This window comes from Podarcis gaigeae (assembly GCF_964106915.1).
Source record: "Podarcis gaigeae genome assembly, chromosome: 1".
Lineage (NCBI taxonomy): Eukaryota > Metazoa > Chordata > Lepidosauria > Squamata > Lacertidae > Podarcis > Podarcis gaigeae.
This window is the reverse complement of record NC_139678.1, coordinates 32,859,341-32,874,459: the sequence shown is the minus strand read 5'-3', so window position 1 is coordinate 32,874,459 and position 15,119 is coordinate 32,859,341. Positions and strand designations below refer to the sequence as shown.

At 41.7% G+C, this 15,119-nt stretch overlaps 1 protein-coding gene across 1 annotated transcript in view; it reads left to right on the top strand.

The window, feature by feature from the left end:
* Positions 1 to 3,710: 3,710 nt before the first annotated feature.
* The window catches only part of MIPOL1 (mirror-image polydactyly 1), a 192,761-nt gene continuing 181,352 nt past the window's right edge, over positions 3,711 to 15,119 (top strand). The window contains exon 1 of the mRNA XM_083741529.1: positions 3,711 to 3,901. The gene's annotated coding sequence lies outside the window, so the exon portion shown is untranslated. The remainder of the gene's footprint in view (positions 3,902 to 15,119) is intronic.

The window sequence follows — 15,119 nt, the reverse complement described above, 5'->3', positions numbered from 1 at the left end:
AAACAATTATGAATATAAACAGCAGTTTAAAATAACAGCAGCAGATACATAAAATCGATTTGAATCCAAAACAGGTATCAACTGGGATAAATGATGCTAGATACATCTTAACCACAAAGTTGGCATAAAGGGAGGGAAATAGCTTAAAGCTCTAGCAATCTGGGCCCATAAAGATTCAGCAAAAGTGGCTGTCAAAGAAAAACCACTCAGGAGATTAAACTTTTCAGTAACTGTGTCACCTGAACACAAAAAATTACTGTAACTGAAAAACGTCAGTTAAATAGTTGAACATACAGTCCATGGCAGCTTATGTAATACTCAATTTGTGCTCTGCAAGGAGCTGGCTTCAGGCACCAGGCCCTGCATTAGAAAGATGTCTGCAAACAAATGCTGGCAGCATCAACCTTGCCACGACCAGAGGAGGAAAGACTACTGGGAGGGCCCATGGTGCATATGCAGCAGCACAACCTGGCACTTTCTTCTGCTCCAGCTGCAACAAACCATGTTTATCCCATATTGGTCTCTACACCCACCACAGGCACTGTAACCTTCCAATAGTTTGACTTGACACCCAAAGGTGCACTCCTCCATTGTCTCCCGAGGCAGATGCATGGCATCAAAAAAGTCTTTAAGATACCTCAGCATGTATATTCCGTTAACTTATTTCATGCATTCCTTTTGAGGGGAAGGGGACCCTATTTTGGCAACTACACCAGAGCCCCCAACCACCTTAATTTGGCCTTGGCCAATTCATACAATATAACAAGACAGTATACAGCGTGGTGTTAGGGGAGGGGAAGTATCTCAGGTGGGTAAATGTCATGCTCCTTCTTGGGTTGAAGATCTCTCCCTCATTGCAGGTAGGATAGGAACCACTGTAATACAGTGCCTCTGATACCCATTCCACAGTCAATCCAGGAGGATAACATGGTCAGTTGTATCAAATTGATATTGAGATATCAAATAAGAAGTTTGCACTCCCCATGTCATCCACCAGGGCAATCTAGACATACTCAGGGCAGCATTTAAGTTTTACTCAGTGTAAACCCATTAAAATTCATGAACATGATGTAAGTTAGGCCCATTAACTTCAGTGGGTCTACTTCAGTGAGTAAAATGCCACCCTGTTATTAGTCTTAAAGCCTACCCTCAACAAAATGGTTCCAGGATAGGTTACAATAATTGTTGACAATCGTCTCCTTGGGCATTCTGTAGGACTTTCAAGTTTCCCATACTTCAACAACAACAAAAATTCAAAGGGAAACTTCAAAGTGAAGTTGCTGAGTTGGAATTTATGTGCCTATTTGAGTCTTATCAGATTTGGGCTCAATAGTAACTGGGAGTGACTAGCTCCACAGAAAAAAATATCCTATTTTTAGTAATAAAATCTTGCTTTGCCTACTACTAAACAACTGGGAGCAAAACTTAGTTGAATACATTTATGCTTTATTTAATTTATTTATTTGTATTCTACCTTCTGGAGAAAAAACCTCCCAAGATGACTAACAAAAGTCAGTTAAATGTGTATTTCAATCTATTTACTGAAACTGCAGCAACTAAAACCCTGAAAGCCAGCATAAAACTGTCAATCCATTCCAGCATACTGCCCATTCTTCTGAGAAAGATACCAAATCAATTATTTTCCCTTTCCCCTCCTAGCCATTTTAAGTGCCTGGGCATAATATTTGATTTCCAATATAAAGCACCCTCTTCCTTATCATTATTTCATGCGGTTCATGATTTGAATCTCATGACAAAAAGCCCAAATCCTGCCTTGCACATGGTGCTGAACAAAACCATTCGCCGCAGGCTGAAAGCCTCCAGAACATGAATTTCTGCACTTCTTTTGCTCTGGACGCGGGTGGCGCTGTGGGTTAAACCACAGAGCCTAGGACTTGCCTATCAGAAGGTTGGCAGTCCGAATCCCCGCAACAGGGTGAGCTCCGGTTGCTCCATCCCTGCTCCTGCCCACCTAGCAGTTCAAAAGCACGTCAAAGTGCAAGTAGATAAATAGATACCACTCTGGTGGGAAGCTAAACAACGTTTCTGTGCGCTGCTCCGGTTCGCCAGAAGCGACTTAGTCATGCCGGCTCCCTCGGCATATACAGCGAGATGAGCGCTGCAACGCCAGAGTCGTCTGAGACTGGACCTAATGGTCAGGGGGTACCTTTACCTTTACCTGTTGCCCTAGTGTGCTTTATTAAACAAATAAGCTGCCTTCTTTCTCTATCGGAAGCTAAACAGCCATGCACCCCAGGTTTTTGCCAAATCAGTCCTAAAACCTCTGCTTTCCTGAAATATTTCAAGGCGTCCCACCCAGTCACAGCAACCAAGGCCCCATCATTGTTAGCCTTTCTGCTCGCTGGTTCACCCTGTGAGCTTTTATTGTGCAGGGCTGAGCATAGAGATAGGAATTGTAGAGTAACGAGTCCGCTGCTGGGACACAGAGCTTCGCAGTTTCTTTCCCAGGCTCCTGTCGGGTGGAAATGTGAGCTGCCCATAGAAAACAATGGAGAAACTCAAGTTTAAGCTACAAAAGGGAGCAACAAAGACAGGGGCTTTTGCTCTTTTTAACTGAGGAAAAGGGGAGAAAAAAATACTGTGGAAAACGTGAGAGTTTTTTTCTTAGCTAAAGAAGAGTGTTTAAAGATTACTATTTTTTTAAACAACCTAGCATGCCAGTTCAGTTTCCTTCTCCTTTATTCTCCATGGCAACAGAGGAGCTGTCATCCTGGGAGCAGGAAGCAGCTAGCACATTCCTAAAATCCTTGCACCGAGTGCACACCCACATCCACAAGTGAACAGGCGGCTTATGCAGCCTAGTGGCCTACACTGTTGGGCATGCGGAGCTCAGCCTAACACACCTCACAGGGAAGGGGAGAAACGCTCTTGAAAGGAAACTGCACAGGGCCGGATTTAGGTTTGGTGAGGCCCTAAGCTACTGAAGGTAATGGGGCCCTTTATATGTCCAGCTGTCCTTTGTCAACAACAAATTGTCGCTGTTTTTCGTGTTGAATATATGCTATATGGTAATTTATGGACCTAATAGGTATCTAAAGCCATTTGTACATGCAGAATGTAGGCACCCTATACAGTGGTACCTCGGGTTAAGTACTTAATTCGTTCCGGAGGTCCGTTATTAACCTGAAACTGTTCTTAACCTGAAGCACCACTTTAGCTAATGGGGCCTCCTGCTGCCGCTGTGCTGCCAGAGCACGATTTCTGTTCTCATCGTGAAACAAAGTTCTTAACCTGAGGTACTATTTCTGGGTTGGCGGAGTCTGTAACCTGAAGCGTATGTAACCCGAGGTACCACTGTATATAGAAATGAGCAAACCAGGGATATTTTAGGGAGCAGGCTAGCAGGTGGGGCCCATTACTTACATCATAGGAGCCTACACAACACAAAACACTGTTGCTGTATGTAAGTTTTATTTTATTTGTTTTTTATCTTATATTTTGGAAATGTACATCCAGGGGTTTTTTTCCTTTTAATTTTTTTTGGGGCCCCCAAGAGAGTGGGGTCCTAAACTATAGCTTGTTTAGCTTGTACGTAATGCCCCATCGAATAAAGACCCGCATTAGAACACAGAAAAAGGTTGTTGCCATTTGCTTGTTGCGGGGAGAGAGAAAGGCGCGCTACGATCACAGTTAGTATCAATCCCGAGAGTCCTCCGCCCCTCCCTTTCCACTTCCGCCCTGAGGGCCCTGCTTTCTAAAGGATTCCGGAAGTGGGCGGGTCGCGCGAGTCTATGATCCTGAGGGCTCGGCGCTGAGCTGCGGCGGCGGCAGCAGCTGGAGGGAGCGGCGCCTGCACGCAGAAGGAGTGTCTTCTGAACCTCGCGCGTGTTTGGCAAGCTCTGGGCGGTACCGGCTGGAGCAAAAAAAAATAAAATGAAAGGTAACGGCAGCCTTTTCCCGAGGCTGCATCCTTGGTGTTCTGTTACTTCGAGCAGTTATAGGATTGCTTATTTGGCACTTGTTTGGAAAGCCCCGCAGCTTAAATTGGCTGATGCTGTTTGCAAGAGCCTCATAGCATGGGAGCACTGGAGGAGGAGGAAGAAGGGGGAGTGCAGGGTGTTGTCTCCTGTGCTGTCCCTAATAATAAAAATACATGTAATAGTAAAGTGGAATCTGCAATCTCCTCTTGACTTGCATGGCGTTTATCCTATTAAAAGTTGATCCCCGTTAGTCTTACCCCCTCACTGAGAAATACAGAACGCTGATAGTAACCTGAGTTTCTTTTAGACTCTAAAGTCTGGAGTAAGTTTTCAAGGGTTCTCAGCTTAAATATCACTTTGGCTGCGCAGTCATAGTGGTTTAAAAGGAAAGTAGCGACATTCTCTCCCATCTCTGCACGTATTTCAAAGTCTGATTCTTCGTGGAACAGTAATTGCCAGGACAGACTCGGACATGACCTTTTTACCCGCACAAGAAAATTTAATGCAGCTCCCAGTCTAGCTTGATCACAGACTTCTAAATTCACAGTTTGGGAACTGGAGTTCCATAGGTCTGTCAGCGTGTAAAATCGTGCTTTCTTCCTCTTGCCCACCTCACACTCGGCTTAGTGTGATGCCACCGAGACCTGGCATCTCATTTTACAAAAAGTGTCAGCATCTGAATTACCTCCTCCCACTTCAGTGCTTGTGGGAATAGAACATGAATTTGGTGGAGTAGTGTGATTCTGCTATTCTGGTTTGCTTGGTAAGAAAGTAATAAGATCCCTGCTGGGTCAGAACAAAGCTCTATCGAGTCCACTATAGTGTTTTCACATTAGCTAACCAGATACCTATGAGAAGCCCACAAAATAGCTCTTTCCTGCATGTGATCCACAGCAAGTGATATTCAGAAGTCTTCTGTCTCTAAAGTAGCATATAGCCATTATGACTAGTGGTCACTGATAACTTTATTTTTCATGAGGTCTTTATTGGCTACCACAGGGTTTTGAAAGTCTTATAGATTGAAAAACTCAACTGTTACTTGTTGACACCCATCTGCCTCAGGAGACAACGGAAGAGTGTTCCTTCGGGGATGAAAAACAGGGCCTCCAGTGGCTGCAAAGATTGATATGAGAGAGACATGTTTTGTTGCAGTTGGGGCAGATGAAGGCATGAGCTGTGTTGCTACAGGTGCATCATGGCGTTTCTTCTCTCTGCACTTCTCCCAGTGCTAATTTATCCTCTGGTCACTGCTATGGATACTATGAATATTGATACTGTGGTTGTCTGCAAGGATTCCCATAAGGCAAGGGAATGTTGCCAGCCTTCATATCACATTTGCAGACAGCTTTGTCATCTGCAGTCAGTTTTGACAGTATCCTGTGGGATGTTGGGAGCAAGGAAGTGCGGTCAGACAGCACATAATTCCTGGGCACAGATAGTTGTCAGGAGTTCAAATGACACACTGGTTATGTGATTATTCAAAGCCAGCTGGGAGGTCATTTGAAACGCTCCCATAACAAATAGAGAGGCTATAGTGTGCATGGAACGTCCACATTCTGCAGCAAAAACTATGTTTTTATTGCTCTTGTACTGCTGTACATGCTGGATTGTTACGTTCTCTGGAATTGTGATATATTCTGCTAAATTTGATTGTTTTTCTTTTTATTCTGGCATGCATGTCAGACTGGATATCTGGAGAGACTTCCAGATGGTAGGAGTTACTTTGATCAGATTATTAGAAGGGCTCAAAGAGGCCCTCTTGGAGGAAAACAGCTTAGAGGAATGGGAAGGGGTGGGGGCTGAAAGATAAACCAGAGTCCTTTTGTTAAAGAAAATAATAATAAAATAGATGAATAGGGGGAAAATGTATCCTGTTAAGTTACCAACTAGCCTGATCAATTTTAACTTCTTGAGGGAGATGCTGTCTTGTCTTATATATTGCTGGAATGATGAAATAGTTGCTCTAGTTCCAAAGTACCGCTAGTAGATCAATGTATTTCAAAGATCTTTCTTGAAGTAGATCACTACAATAGTGTATTTTCTGTCTTCCCTTCTCCTACTTTCTCCCCATTAAATAGTGTGGGATGATGCCATCACTGTGTTGTGCATTCCTCCTTGCCATCTTGAAAACAGGTGTCTGGGTTGAGCTGGTGTTTGAAAATCATGTTCTGAACTTGTACTTGTTCTTGCATTCTGTTACCTTGGTGTGTTCAAAAGAAATATTACATTACACGCAAGAATACAAAATAGAAAGTTTTTTTTAAAAAATAGTTTGTTTTTTTTGTTTTACAATCTAAAAAGACTTTTAAACTGAAGTTCTCAAAGTGATTTGAACAAGAAACTCAGAATAGTTAACAAGCACCTTGTAATATAATTTTTGCAAAGAATGGCAAGAATGGTTCTCAAAGTGAGGCGGGCATCCATTAAAATCTGAATTAGGTGCTACAGATAACATATTGTCTATGACATCTTCCTCCAATTGTTTTTTGCATACATATCTAACCAGGAAAGAAATTACTCTTCTTCCACTTCCAATTTGTGCTCAGTACTGTATTTTGAAGGTGCAAGAAGTCAATTTCACAGACCTTCAACTTCCATGTTGTTCCTCATTTCCACATCTTTAACTATTCTGTGAATATAAATGATTCCTTCTCTTTCATTTTATGGCCTTCAGTTAGACATGTATGAGCAGGAAATTTGCAGGATTCTTAGTTTTGTTTTTCGTTAATTAGGGGAGGGTGAATGTTCTCTCTCTCTCTTATCGTTCTTTGATTCAAAACAAGGAGAGGTTGGGAATCCAAGTGAATTTAATTTGAACAGAAAGAAAGTTGGATTCCTCATCATAGTCATCCACCCATCAGTAATTGGGTAAGGAGCAGAATTATTATGAGTATCAAATCACCAGATAATGGTTTGTTTCCCCTCCCATCTGGATTAAAATATTGGCAGTGGTAGCTGTCAAATACAAGAAGAAATGGAGCAGTGAGTTCTTGCAAAGATCTGACACTAGTAGCTCGAAACTGTTATTTTCGTTTTCCCCATAACCAGGGAAATTTGTCTAACTGTTCTGGTTTAAAATTTCTGTGGCCTTATGGGAAGGGAGAATTAAATGGGAATAAATTCCAATATTGTTACTTTTTGTACTTGATAGTACTTTTGTACTAGCCACTCTTGATAGATGCTGTGGAAATTTATAGCACAGTATATTGCAACCCCAGAGTCGGCCACGACAGGACCTAATGGTCAGAGGTCCCTTTACCTTTATACTATAAATTATAATAGCATTCTAAAGAAACACAAACACTGTTTGCTGCACTTCATGCAACTGAGACATTTTTAATATGAATTTGAATAGATGGCTTTGAAACTCACCAAATAAACATTGTTGTGGCTGACCTGGAATATGACATTTGAATTTATTCATTTTTCTAAGAGGCAAAATCCCAAATGTGCTTTTAAACATCAAATAAAAGGGGGGAAATTGGGGGGAGGGAGCAGGCAGACAGACATTTTCCAAGTTGAATTCCAAGTTGGGTAGCTTTTTTCAGCTTGAAGGCCACACTCAAAGTGAGCATAGCCAATATTTGCACAAGTACATGCAGCACACAAGCAGACCACACATCCACATTTGCTGCACATAGCACACACAAACAAATGCACTCGCCAGACATGTATGTGTGGAAACATATCAAAAAAATGAAAGATAGTGTTATAGTACCTGTCGCCACTAGATGGAGCTATGCGCCAACAGTGTGTATCTGATCACCTTGCCTTAGGTCTAGAATCGCATACTTGAGGCACATTCCTTTGAAATCTGGGAGACTAGCAGGTTGAGGATGAAGACACAGGAATATTGTTGGAACAAGTGGGGATATCTGGGCCAAATATTTCAAAATTGTACCTCGGTTTACGAACTTAATCCGTTCCGGAAGTCCGTTCTTAAACTGAAACTGTTTTTAAACTGAGGCGATTCCATTCTTGGACTGAGGTAAAGTTCTCAAACCAAGACACTATTTCCAGTTTTGTGGAGTTTGTAAACCAAATCGTTCTTAAACCTAACTGTTCTTAAACCGAGGTACCACTGTATTGTGAATTGAATGAAGAGCACTTACTTATTCCTGGTCTGCATCCTAGGATCTCTGAGCAAGTTGAAATAAAGTCAATACACCATCATATATTTCTAGGGAAAATACAATAAAAGATAACACAAGATCAAATTCTGATAACCATGGTGATAATGTGCAAAGTCCTGAACGAGAACCAGATTTTCAACTGGCACCTGAATGCCAGTAATGAGGGTACCCATAAAAGGGGGAAATAGTGGTAATTTCAAGCATTGCCAAGCGATATGCATAGACTCCAAGAGATGTTTTGAGAGCCAGCATAAATTGACAAAATGTGTGGTTTTATGGCTATTCAGTGGCGTGGTTAGCTGCTGTGGAAACAAGTGTTGTAATCAGGGCTTTTCCCCCTGCTGGAACTCAGTTCTGGCACCTCTCAGGTGAGCGCCATTGGCATTCTGAGAGAACAAGATGCTCATGCTAAGTTCTGACACCTCTTTTTCTAGAAAAATAGCACTTGTTGTATTTGATGGGCCTTTGGCCTGATCTAGCCGGCTTTTTTTTAGGTTCTTGCATACATGGAAAGGCAATTCTGCTTGTACAAGGCCTCACTGCCAAATTCTTCTAAATTATTGGACCACTAATTGGCCCAATCGCCTTCTCAATCCGGCCCGCAGACGGTCCGGGAATCAGCGTCTTTTTACATGAGTAGAATGTGTCCTTTTATTTAAAATGCATCTCTGGGTTATTTGTGGGGCCTGCCTGGTCTTTTTACATGAGTATAATGTGTGCTTTTATTTTAAATGCACCTCTGCTTTATTTGTGGGGCATAGAAATTGGTTCATTTCCCACCCCCAAAAAATATAGCCCGGCCCCACCCCAAGGTATGAGGGACAGTGGACCGGCCCCCCGCTGAAAAAGTTTGCTGACCCCTGTTCTAGTGGGATGAAGAGGCAGAAAGCATAAGGAGGATTCTGGTTAATATTTTCTGGATCCAGTCCAGTAGCTTCAGCAATCACTTGGCGGCTATGTGTATTAACTGAGAAGTGCATGAAATTCCCCGTCTACACTTCCAATTTGCGACGCTCTCCAGGCCTTCATATGAAAGTGTACAACTGGTGACATTTACTTATGTTTGCAATGCTGTTTTTAGAAATCATATTAATTATATTTAACCATTGAACCGGCAGGGTTGGAATTTGCTGCTTCACATATGGGACATCTTTTTTATATCAAGTGCTATATTACAAAGACAGTGCCAAAATAATACCGCTTTAGTGAGGAGGAATTTCTTATTAGCAGTGAAGCTTCAAAAACCTGCAACTATGTCATAAAGGGAATGTCTTTGAGCTGAGACTCCAGTATTTCATGTCTGTCACACACAGTCTAGGTGACCTAGATTTGACTAGTGCTATTGTAGTGTAATTATGCTTCTGAGCTATATCTGATACCCCAGAAGAAAGGTGTAAAGTTTATTTTCAAAGGTTATGGATTTGGTTGAGTCATGTCATTGTGCAGCATACAGAACAGGAATCTGCAGAGGTCTGCACTGATATTTATGCAAGTATAAACGAACACATTCAAGCTTCAAGGAACAGTGTTAAATGCAAGGCAGGGAAAGGTAATGTTTTGACATTTGTCAAAGTGATTGAACAAAGCAACTTAGAATTCTGTTGAAATAGTACCTTTTTCCTTGTTCGGGTTGTCTTTGATGGATGAAATAAATTTGAGCTTCTCACTTGGACATTATTGGCTTGCAGAGATTAGCCATATGGATTTTCTTTTTCATTTGAACTCTGCAGTACAGTATTGCACAACTAATAGGGAGGTTTTAAGAGTACTTAAAGCAAACTGTTGTTCGTGAAAATGAGGCAGGAGGAACCTGTGGCCCTCGGGATATTGGACTGCACCTTCCATCATCCTGAGTGCTGGCCATGTTGGAGAACCATAGGTTCCTCATACCTGCTCTGGTAGGTATCAAGGCTTAGAATGGACTCCAAAAATACCACCACTATTCCACCACTATCTAAGTCAGTCTCTTCCGCTAATAAACAGCTCACACTATCAGGAAGTTTTTCTTAAGGTTTAGTTGAAATCATAGAATTGCAGAGTTGGAAGGGACCACGAGGGTCATCTAGCCCAACCCCCTGCAATGCAGGAATCTTTCACCCAACCTGGGGCTTGAACCCACAGCCCTGAGATTAAGAGTCTCATGCTCTACCAACTGAGCTATGCCAGGTCATGCCCTTTTTATTACATGTACTTATAAAGCCTGCAGGAGCCAAGCACTTCAGCATGTGCCCTTTGAGACACCCTATAGGTAAGAAATGGAGTGCACTGCAGAGTTATGAGTTGTAGCAAGAGTTAGAGTTACCATATTTTTTGCTCTATAAGACTCACTTTTTCTCTCCTAAAAAGTAAGGGGAAATGTGTGTGCGTCTTATGGAGCGAATGCAGGCTGCGCAGCTATTTCAGAAGCCAGAACAGTAAGAGGGATTGATGCTTTCACTGCGCAGCAATCCCTCTTGTTTTTCTGGCTTCTGAGATTCAGAATATTTCTTTTCTTGTTTTCCTCCTCCAAAAACTAGGTGCGACTTATGGTCTGGTGCGTCTTATAGAGCGAAAAATACGGTACTTTTTTTGTGGAATGGATATAGAAGAATAACACAGGTTATCCCACCCCACCCCCAGATTTGAATTATTAGCACTGAAAATAGATTATAGTGTCTTTTTTAAAAAAAAAATTAAATAGTAACAGTTGGAGCTAGCCTATTGTCTGAATAAGCTCCAATAAGATTTTACTGAAAAAAGCTTTAGTGGGTTCACGGTAGTGGAAAAATTTCTTTCAGTACATCCTAGTAAAGATCCTGTTTAAAATAGATGACACCCTGTCATGTTCAGTAACGCATCCGTCATCAACTTCATTCTAATTCTTTTAGCTGAACAATTTCATTCAAGCTTGTAGCTTGTCTTGTCAAGCCACCAAGAGCTTCATTACTTTGCCATCAAGCATAGAATTGCACCAGCTGTTCCTCAATGTTGTTCAGCTGCATTTTAATTTTAACTATTTCTTCAGCTAACTGCTCTTGCTGGGTCCCTTTGGTGTCCTGTGCTGTGGCCAATCAATGCCTTTTGCTGCACTGCATATTGAAAAGATGGAGGCATGTTGGTACTGATGGTGGTTGGGGCAGTTTTCAAAGTAAAAGATAGAGGTCATGTTGCCAGCAGGACTAAACCGCTTCTGGCACAACGGGACACCGTGATGGAAACCAGAGCGCACGGAAACGCCATTTACCTTCCTGCCACAGCGGTACCTATTTATCTACTAGCGCTGGTGTGCTTTTGAACTGCTAGGTTGGCAGGAGCTGGGACAGAGCAACAAAAGCTCACTCTGTTCTGGGGATTCGAACAGCCGACTTTCCGATCAGCAAGCCCAAGAGGCTTGGTGGTTTAGACCACAGTGCCACCCGCATCCCCAGTTTTCAAAGTACAGTGGAAGGGTTAAGATGCAACTTGTTCAAATGACATTTGATAAACCTGCTTTCAATTCACTCCTAAATTATCACAAATCTGTGCATGTTCAAGAGTTGAGGTGTTAACTCTGTATGATTTCAAGTGCAATCTCTTAAGCAAAATTTAGATGCACCTAACTTTCTGTGGACAAAGCCCAATGTAATTTTCCAACCCTAGAATCCGTCCTATGAGATTGAGGTACTGCATCTTTAATTGGATGGACCTGGACAAATGTCCCATCATAACTTGTTTCTTATAGGCTTTAGAACAGTAGTTCCCCCCACTCTTCCCCAGCCATGGACCACGTCCAGAAATGGCTGAGGGCCTTAGCAGACCACTTAATGGTTTTTCTGCCTGCTGTAGCAATTGTAATGGACTGTGCTAGACAGTGTATGGATTTTAAATATATATTTATGGAAATACCATGGATTACCTGTCTGTGGACCACAGTTTGGGAAGCTTGGCCTTATAGAAAAAGTAGCTATGTGACTAAAAAAGAAAAGGGCAGAAGTCTTGACTCGCCTTTCAGTGCACATAAGCCAGTCTCAATACTGCTGAGTACTATCTATAAATTCTCTTCAGGCCCTAACTCCTATTTCAGAGTGACATACAGCTCACTTGCTTACCATCACAATCACTCATATTTTGTGTAGTCACAGGCAATTTATTTACGTGCCACATTTTCCACAAATACACTTGCTATCAAAACGGTTCACAGAAAACAGTTGACGTGCAATAGCCATAATAAGTAACAACAATTGCAACCCCTGCAGCGTAACACTTCCAATCCAATAGTTAGCACTTCGTCAAAAATTTAACTGAGCATATGCTTACCAGTAAGTCAACTCACAATCCCCCAAACCTTCACATCCAAAGTACCGGTAGCTCCATTGCTAATGGCAGTAGTGCCTGCCAAATCTCCCTTCATCCCACAACTTTTATGCCTAGACTTTAAATGTCAGAAAGCACCATCAGTTTTTCTGGCAGACAGCTCCCTTATGAATGCTCCTATTTGGTTTGGTTTGAACATTTTCAGCTTCATCTAACAAGTGGATTCCAGAGCAGTGGGGGGGGGGGGATGGGACGGGACATGTTTTTTTTTAAAAAAAATCAAACATCAATTCAATAGTAAAGCAATTTTTAAAATAATAAAAAAAACGGGGAAAAACCTTATAGGTGGAAGGTGAGTAAGGCAGGCTGAAGCAAGCATCCCCAGTGGCAAATTATACTTTCCTGTGGTTTGCCATGCTCAAAGCAGCTCACAACACTGGAAACATAACAATTCACTAACACCTTTACATAACAATTCACATTACATATTCACTTTACATAACAATTTACTAACCCCTACAGCAGCCATAACAATAGTTAAATAGTCATATGAAGGTTAACAGACTGTAAAGATAAGTGTATGGCTGAATGGCCTGCAGGATCAAAGGCAAAGAGATATCAAGAGTTAGAGGCTAGTTTTTAGCTTCTGTCGCATGAAATAAGAGGTGGAGAATGCAAACTGGACAGGCTTTATGATTGCCAATTATGATGGTCATATGCCTAGCCATATCTGGGACCAAAACCATAAAAGCCAAGCATATATTTTACCTGTTTAAGAAAAGTGGATGGAGGAGCACACAACACTTGAGTGTAGCTATAATACCCCGATAAAAAGAAAACAATGATAAAACATACAAGCAGTATAAAATAAAATATTATACAATATAAAATATACATACAAGCATAAAATAGTATAAAATAACATACAAGCAAATAGCAGACACACACAGTAACTTTCCTATAATTTTCTATGTTATTGCCCACTAAACTTGACTTCTTGCAGCCAACATCAAAAGAACACATAAGTCCTTGGATCGTTGACATGCAACGCAACACTTCCCCTCCCTAATCTATCTTTACATTGTAGCAAAGCCTTCTTCCCTCCCTCCATTTCATTATGCTGTATATTTTGGTTTGTAAATGAGAAGTGTATTTCTTGAACAAGCGTATTCCTTAAATAGAAATTCCAGAAGAGTGCCCCATGGCTAAAAATAAACTGTGGGGTTGAAGCCCTAGATAAAATTTAAGCCTGTGTATATATATAAAAAATTGCTAAAATGTCACAGTAATGAAAAGTCAGAAAATAAATTATGTCTGTTATTAATTTTTGAATTGTATTCAAACACAGAAATTTGTAGCATAGACAAAAACTGATTACAGAGAGATAAAATTCAATTTTATTCTAGGGTAATTGTTTTATACATTTTACATTTATTTATAAGATTAGATGAGGCTTGGAATTCTCAATATAAATCACAGTATGGTCCCGGTGGATGCCAAGGTCAGAGCATGAAAAGCCTCGCTTAGAAAACACATTGCTTTTGAGGGAAATAAAAAAATGAATAAAACGAGATGGGAGATCTGTTGCCCTTCTCATGACATACACTCAGGTTTTATCACAATTTGAAGAATGAGGCAGCTTGAATAAGCAGTGAGATATATCAATTTCAGGTAGGACTTTTTTCCAGCCAGAATTTGTCAAAAATCAGTTCTGGCACCTCTCAGGTGGACGCTATTATCATTCTAAGAGAACAAGGAAAATGTTTGTGCTGAGTTCTGGAGCCTCTTCTTCTAGAAAAATAGCACTGATTTCAGGGAACATATATATGATAGTAAAGGTAAAGGGACCCTTGACCATTAGGTCCAGTCGTGGCCAACTCTGGGGTTGCAGCGTTCATCTCGCTTTATTGGCCGAGGGAGCCAGCATACAGCTTCTGGGTCATGTGGCCAGCAAGACTAAGCCTCTTCTGGCGAACCAGAGCAGCGCACGGAAATGCCGTTTACCTTCCCGCCGGAGCGGTACCTATTTATCTCCTTGCACTTTGACGTGCTTTTGAACTGCTAGGTTGGCATGAGCAGGTACCGAGCAACGGGAGCTCACCCCGTCGCAGGGATTCGAACCGCCGACCTTCTGATCGGCAAGTCCTAGGCTCTGTGGTTTAACCCACAGCGCCACCCGTGTCCATATATATGATATGGCACCATAAATAATAGTGGAGAGGGGAAACATACACAATTGCCTTACACAGAGTTAGACCATTGGTCCGTCTAGCTCAGTATTGTCTACACTGACTAGCAGCTGCTCTCGTTCCTGCTTTCAGGAAGGATTCTTTTCTGGTTCTCCCTGGAGATGCCATGAATTGAACCTGGGATCTTCTGCATTCAAAGTAGAAGCTCCCTTCATTATTTGTCTAACATCAACCAGCAATTCCTGATCTGCCTTGTCTGGCATCAGTGCAACTCCTTCCTGGGTAGCTTGCAGAAAGTAGGCAAAAAGTGTGTAGAAATGTAATACGCAGAAATTTATGGTTGTCCACCTGTCCAGACTTCATCCAGACTCTTGAGTTAATGCTGTTTAAAGAGGTAGCAACAGTAGACCTATTCACTACCTTTGCCTATTTCCCTTCCAACTATACAATTCTGTGTTTCTGAGGAGTCCTCTCTTCTGCAGTGTGCCCTAATGATACACACGCAGACGGTTTAAGGTACAGATGATAGAGCTGCTTTGTTCCCCTCATTTGATGCAGAAGAAGTAAATAAAAGTAAAGGTGCT